Source organism: Propithecus coquereli, unplaced genomic scaffold (genome assembly GCF_000956105.1).
Source record: "Propithecus coquereli isolate 6110/MARCELLA unplaced genomic scaffold, Pcoq_1.0 Scaffold152, whole genome shotgun sequence".
Classification (NCBI taxonomy): domain Eukaryota; kingdom Metazoa; phylum Chordata; class Mammalia; order Primates; family Indriidae; genus Propithecus; species Propithecus coquereli.
In genome coordinates this window covers 831,040-838,964 of record NW_012139636.1, presented here as the reverse complement: position 1 = coordinate 838,964, position 7,925 = coordinate 831,040, and positions in this window count along the sequence as shown.

The window sequence follows — 7,925 nt, the reverse complement described above, 5'->3', positions numbered from 1 at the left end:
AAAAAAAAAAAAAGAAAACCACAATTGGGCAAAGTCCATGGCTTGTGATTTAGCCTGTTATAAATATTTTTCACCACTTGGCTGGCATGGTGAACCTCTGCCCATTATGACAGAGAGGCGCTCTCAGAAGCCATGGAAGCGCAGGGCAGGAGGGGGAAGAGGTCACTGATACAGGAAAAGGCCCCACACTAGGGTGATTTTCTAATCCTCGTATTTACATTTTAATTTCCTTTGGCCTCCTCCTGCTCCTCCCTGGCTGTCAGGGTATCAGCTGGTCTTCTAGCTGCACAGAGTGGCCTGGCGCACGCAGTTCCCTCCTGTTTTGATCACATCTAATATGCCAGGGGCTGAGAAACCAAATAATAGAGTTCATTAGAATTTTGTCTGAAATAAGATGAATACAGGCCTGAGAAAGTGTCCCTGAGCGCTAAAGTGCCGACTTTTGGATGCCACTGACTTTAGGTCAATTAGCCTAAAGCCAGTCACCTAATGAGCAATTTGCCCATAATTTAAAACCTTTTTGAGTGTTTTTACATGGGAATATCCTTTGATTTTTTTTTTTTTGTCATTTCGTTGGCAGTATAAGGTTTTAAAATCAAACCTTCTAAGGACACACCCAGCTTGTTTTTAAATTTAGTTTATGCTGAATTTTAGTTTCTAAATTCAATTAATTTTTGAGATACTGACAAGGAATGTTAAAAAACACTCAAAAGAGAAGTGAATTTCTGATGAACTGGTTATTAGGCAAATCCATATGAGAACTGGCTTTAAGGAAACTTTTACAGCTAATTTTCATTTTTTAGGTTGCAAAACCTAAAAACTATCAGGGGAAATGTGACATCTAGTCAGACTAGCATGCACGTGCTGCCATTCACGTCACCTATGTCTCTTTCTCTTTCTTGTCCTATGATTGCTCAAGACTCTCCCAGTTGAGGTTGCAGCCTTCTCTGAAGGGAAGTCATTTTGCATTGTTTGGCTTCGTATTTTTCCACCATGAATTTAATTTATGGACACTATTGAGCAAAGCTCAGCTTGCTGAGTCTCACCCAGAGCAGTGCTCACTTTCCCATTCCTTCCAGGAGCCTCTGTGGTAAGTTTAGAAGTAGTCGGCACAGACGGCGTAAGAGGCTCCCACGATCCTTTGCACCAAGGCAATGCATGGACTGCAGAAGTCTGAGGACCACTCACGTGAAAACCCAATTCTTAAGGCAAGGGGGTGAGGGAAGGCCCAAGGTCAAGAAGTATCCAGCATGATTGGGACTGATGACACCAGCTTCATTCAGGTACCTTACTGCACTCTGTTCCAAGTGCCCTTTGAAAGGGAAACCAAAGACCAGTCCTGCTTTTAAGCCAGAGCCAAGTTGACCTGTGAGATCAGGACCAACCTAGGGGTATGCTCCTATCCAACAGCATCGGGGCTGTAAACTGGGACAGGAAAAAACTGGAGATGATCCTGGTTTCCCACCAGTGGCTCTGACCCAGATGCTGTCCCTCTGGGAAGAGGCCCTGAGCCACTTAACCACTCCACAGGAAGCAAGTATTGCAGCCAGCCTGGTACCCTGACCTAGCAAGAATGCCTGCCAGCTGGTGAGGGGAGGCTTTTTCCCTGGAGCAGTGGTCCTGCTGTTTGTCGGCTGACTGGGGAGTCACTCACCTAGCTCTCAGAGAAGGGAAATTGACCAGGAAGGCCTCACTGTTGTGATGTTCACATGAATGCTCAGTCTGGATTTGGGAAGAAAATTCTCCTGGGAATGGAAACTTCTCCTTTTCATTCTGAAATTATCATTGTGAAGTTTGCTTTCAATGTCTCCCACTGGGGACAGAGCAGCAAACTGTCCTCAGTGGGTATGATTTTCCTCTATCTCTGTATGGAGGGCAATGCATGGGCTCGAATTAATGTGTCCTCAATGCAGTCGTGTCCCCTGGAGGACTGGACACAAAGATCTAGGCATTGAGGAAGCTGTAAAATGTATGTTTTCCTGTTTTTAAATCTGAGGATGTGATGAACTATACAAATGTATTTTATCCTAATCCTCCCTACTTAGGAAAAATGGAAGTTTTTTAAACACGAGAAGTCACTAGTAACATGCATGATCAAAACGTAAACCATTTGTATTAGTTTTTTTTTTTTTTTGGCTGTTTTAATAGAAAACAAATAATACTGACTTAAATAAAAATACGTTTGTTTGTTTATCTCTCCTATAACAGCCCGTGATGGTGGGCAGTCAGGTGGCGGTGCTGGGGGCACAGTGGGCATGGTGAAGGCAGAAACCAAAGATGTTTCTATCTTGTTGCTCCGCTATCCCCTAGAGTTTCCCACATGTGTCTGATCATAAGTAGCTCACAACCACTTTGTCCCTGTCCTAATCGGAAGCAAGGAGGAGAGAGGACGTGATGGACTTGCTCCTTCATTTTAAAGACAAAATCCGGAAGCCATACCCAATGGGTCCATGTCCATCCATGAACTAGAAGTTAAGTCACCAGGCCATCGCTGGCAAACGCTGTCCGCATAAAGCCTGGGGGCTCTACTGTTGAAAGGAAGAAGCGGGGACTGGATACTGGTGGACAACTAGCAGTGTTTTAAAAACACTAAATATATATTTATGGATACAAAGATACACAGTTAAAGTTTACAAACATGCTTGGGAATGTTAAGCACCAAATTCAAGAAGTTATTTCCGTGGGAGCACGGAGAGACGAGTCCCGGGATTAGGGAAGTGCACAGGGACCTTCCATTGTATCTTCGATGTTTTATTTTTTAAAAATATTTGAAGCAAACATAGCAAGATGTTGAGCTCTGCCAAAGCTGGGTAGCAGGTACATGGGCATTGTAGCTTTTCCTATGTTAGAAATAGATCATTTTTTAAAATCAATATTTGGCATTATCTCAACTACCCAAGTGCAACTCAACTCATCATAAAAGTGTACTTCACCAATTCTAAAATGCACATTTTTCTACATATGAACTCTCTGAAATGAGTGTATCTAATTATATTGAGGCAGCATTTTTTTCTCATAGGGGTACAAAAATAATGTTATATTTTACAATTGATGGTGACCTAGATTTGAAGACGTGCAATGTGTAAGTCGTATTTCCTGTGGATGGTGGTGAATTGCAATGTGTATGGCGGGGAGAGGGAGAGGAGTCTCACAACAGGGCATCCCAAGGCTGGTGAAACTCTTAGAGCTCCAAGTGACCCAGGGAAAGGGCCTTCGGGCCTCCCCCAGTGGGCAGTTGTCTGACTCCCAGGCCAATGTTCTTTCCACTGTGTCAGTGCCTCTGATGAGGTCGTGAAAAGCACACATGCTCAGACTTATTTTCTTTGCGACTGAGGAAAACAGAGCAGATGAAAGCCCTCTTTTATTAGTTCTAAAGTGCTTGAAAATCTCTTACCTGGGAAGAAACAAAAGCATTGAATGGTACCTCTAAACTCAACCCATCCCCAAGTGGAAAAAAAATGGAGTCAGATAATTTCTGGACCAAAATTTTGGACAGGCTGAGAAGACACAGCAGATACAGCTATCTGAGGATGACACAGGCTTCTCCCTCTACCCAGAGCTAAGTCATGTTCCTGGCCAGCAGAGGTGGCCAGAAAGACCCCCGTGAGCCACTGTCCTCTGATGTCTGATCCGTGCTATTGTGGAACTCTCTTGGAGAAAATCAGCTAGGAAGAACCGGTAACATGGTTCCCTCGATAGTATCAAGATGCAAATGAACCCAAATGAAAAAAATAAATAAATAAATCCCTACAGCTGGTTTATCTGAACAAATAAAAATAAATCACCATTTATTTTTAAAAAAACATTTGTAAAAGTTTTCTTCATTTCTCACATTCGGTTAGTATACAGTTGGCATTTTCAAAATTCAAACCTGATGTGGATTTGGAATTCAAAGAAGCACATTGGAAGACATCTGAGTGAAAAAATAAAAGTTCTAGCCATATGCTCCTGGTGCATGAATTTGAATATTTGAAAGGTAATCTAGAAATGAGAATGCTTCCAATTTTCCTTACCAACAACAGTAATTCATAGCAACCACACGTTTTATAGACAGAGCCACTTCCCCATCTGAGAGACAATAGTAGGGCAGAGTCGAGGGCTAGTTCCAAGTGTGTGATTTTCACTCGGTCACCGGACAACTCTGCAGCTCTGTTTGGCCACCGGTGAGGGAGAAATAATAATTCTTGCTTCATCAGGCATATTAACACATAAGAGAGTTTCTAAAATATTCAAGTTTGGTTAGCAATCGGATGAAAAGCCAGAAGACCTTGCACGATGGCTGCTTCCAAAAGACACATGCAACATGGAGAAAGGAGCTCTTGGCTAGCAGGGAAATGACCAGAGCCACACCAACAGTGGGGACTCTTGCCCCTCACTCTGACACTTGTTTGTGCCCCTACCTAGGAAGGCAGGAGGCCCCGTGCCCCAGCTAGGAGGGTTCCCTGACAGTGCCCAGCCAGCCTTTCTCACCCTGTCCCCAGGCCAGGCCTCTAACAGGGTCACTCAGTGGGAGAATATACAAGCCAAGTGGTCTCGTGCATTCAGGAGACACCAACCCACAGCAGACTGAAATCCGTAGCATTACGCTAGCTCGCTTTCCAAGCCATGCGTCAGGAATCCAGCCCATGTGTTTGCAGGATGGCTACGTCCAAATGCTGAACGTGTTGATTCCTACGCATTTGGCAATGGGAAGCGGATGGCAAGACCTGTGAGAGAAGTGAGCAATCTTTGACCTCCCTGGTGGTAAGATGGGAGAATGAAGCAATAGCATTTCTTCTGGATCTGTCCTGGCAAGAATTCACAGTGGACTCATCCTGCAGTCTGCCCCAGTTTGTGGGGATTTGTGCTCTTCCCAGGGGCATTAGAGAGGGCCAGAGTTGGGCCAAGAGCCACAGCACAGCTGAGGAGAGTGTTAGAGTGTCCAGGCACCCATGTCTCTGCCCCAGTCCCCCACCACCCAAATCCAGACCTTAACCTTCATCAAAACCCCAGGTCTGGGAGAAATCTCTGAGGAATGGCTTCACACTGGTTAGGAGAGACCCTTTTCTTGGTATAGACTGTTTGTAAGATGACACATCACAATCTTACTGCCATCACCAAAGCCAACTCCCTCTAACAGCAACCACAGCCCATAGGATGGGTTGTTATCCCTTCCCTGACCCAGTTAGCCCATCTGGAGACCTGACACCAGGGCTCTTGAACCCAGTTCCCACTCACCCCAGCAGCTTCTGAACCAGACATGAGCTTGTCATGAAGCACTGTCTTCCTCGACAGAACTTCACGCATCCCAGAGGTCTAGGATGATCTCCATCCCGGATGGCGAAATACAACATAACATGGGACAAGGGCTGGAAAAGACGCAAGCTCCGTGGATTAGCTCCCTATGTGGTTTCTGCCCAGCTGAGTTGTGACGGTCAAATCTTATCTCTGCAGCCTAAACCAGATCAGAGCTATAGCATGACCAAAGGGGTATTGGTTGCTATTGTTGTTGTATGTTTGCTTTAGTCTGTAGGTTCCCTAAAATGACACAGCTAATGAAACACTGTCTCTGAATCCACCTGCTCTTCGCAGCATGGACTGCAGCTAATTAAGCAGTGGGTCGGTTTAGCCCAGAAATCCATGCAACAGCACAATGGCAAAGATCTGAAAAATACCTGAGCCCAGTAGGCACCAGGCTAATCTAGAATTCCAAGGTGGTAAGGTAAGAAGCAGGCAATCGGAGCTATCGAGTTGCCCCACCAATGGAAAGTGGCAGTGACAAATGGAGACTGCTTTCTACTAGAGTCCTTAGCAGGCTAGGTAACACTTGAGAAATTTGAGAATTTGACCACATCCAGAAACCAGTGTTCAATAATAACTCCATAGTTGAGCACGGGCTTTGCTGAAAAGGTCTTTCTATTTGATTGCAAACCATACATCAACTTGCCTTAACTTTATTGTAAGGAGAAATTCAAAACGTATTCTGAAAGAGATCAACCCTAACTTTATTTAGGTCATGCCGCTGACATCCACAAACAATGGGAAGAGTGTGACTAATTCAGAAACAGCAAGGAAAGGTCAATGCCTCGTTTATTTCTTTTTTTTTTTTTTTGAGACAGAGTCTCACTGTGTTGCCCTGGCTAGAGTGAGTGCCGTGGCGTCATCCTAGCTCACAGCAACCTCAAACTCTTGGGCTCAAGCAATCCTACTGCCTCAGCCTCCCAAGTAGCTGGGACTACAGGCATGCGCCACCATGCTCGGCTAATTTTTTCTATATATTTTTAGTTGTCCAGATAATTTCTTTCTATTTTTTTAGTAGAGACGGGATCTCACTCGTTCTCAGGCTGGTCTCGAACTCCTGAGCTCAAACAATCCGCCTGCCTCGGCCTCCCAGAGTGCTAGGATTACAGGTGTGAGCCACGGTGCCCGGCCTCGTTTATTTCTTAACCCGCGGTAATCCGTGAGTACCGTGAACCAGCATTTGCCTCGATCTGCTCCTCACTGCTGCAGTCGTTAAATGAACAGACAGAGGGAGACAGTTTCACACTCATTAAAAAAAAAAAAAAGCAAAGAAGGTGTGCTAGTGTATAGGGAAGTAAGCCTGCAAAGCACACGGGTAAGGACAGCTCTCAAAAGCGTTTAGATAATGAAGCCTCAATAACCTGCCTGTGAAGTAGCAATGATTATAACTCCATCTTATCAATAAACAGCCTAATATTCATGCACATGAAGTGATTTGCCCAAAGTCCCTCAGAAGTTAATAATAGTTAAGCCAAAACTAGACCTGGAGACTCCGGGCTCTGTACCCGAGCCACAGAGCTGTGTGCTTTGTTTCGGGAGGGTAGGCTGAGTATTTGATGCCCAATCCTGGCACGAACCGGTCAATCCAATGCAAAATCTACATTCGTCATGACAACCGATATTTCCATGTATCCTCAAAGCAACCAGCCTTCCTGTATCTGGAACCACTGGGCCCATAAGGGACCTGGCAAAATATAGTAGGAGCTTGGTCTATAGGTGAGTCACGAGGCCTGTGGCTCAGCTCAAAGCATCTCCCCTGCTGAAGGTGGGTGAGTAGCATCACACGAACACAGGAAAGGCAGCCCTGTTCCCTGTTGCGATACATACTTTGTACCTTTGAAATACTCTGCTAAGAGGAAAGAACATCTTCTGTGAGCACACTGAAGAGAGATAGCCTAGAAATTCCACAGAGCCCAGAGTGTCAGCTCCCAGATGTACCTTCCTGATCCGCACAGCCCCACAGAGAATCAGGTCTGATGAACGGGAACAGTGATGTTGAAGGTGGCGCTCAGAAAAACAGATAGAGCTTGGGCAGAGCTGAGAATGTCAGCATCATTCTAATCTCCTTGCAGGCAAAGCTATGAGAAAACAGAGGGCAACGGGCAATGAAGTGCCTGCCCGAGGTCACCCAGATTATAAATGGACTTGCTTCGAGCAGCCCCCTTGGGCTTCTTTTACCCAAAGCCACAGCCAACTGTGGATCAGTGCGCCTCAAACGTCTACGTGCCACGGAGCACCTGCGGGCCCTGTGAGATGCAGGTTCTGAGCCAGCAGGCCTGGGGTGGGGCCGAGATTCTGCATTTCTAACAAGTGCTCAGGGGATGCCCACGCTGCTGGCCCCGGACCACACACTGAACAGCAGGATCCAGAACATCACAGCATCCTGGACCCTTATGAGTTTAGGCTTTTCCCCCTTCCAAATCATAGGCTTTGCACGTGGCAAGGAATAAAATAATCGCTATGGATTGGCCCTATCGAAGGATGTCATACTATGTCCCTCAGGACCCTCCCACCAGCTTTTGCATCATCTGCTGCCCACCCCGCCATCAGTGTTACTGCTCTGAGCTCACCCCCTGCTTCTCTCCCCTCGCTCACTCTCTTCCACCCACCCCGGCCTCCTTGCTCTATTCCTGCTCGCTAAATAG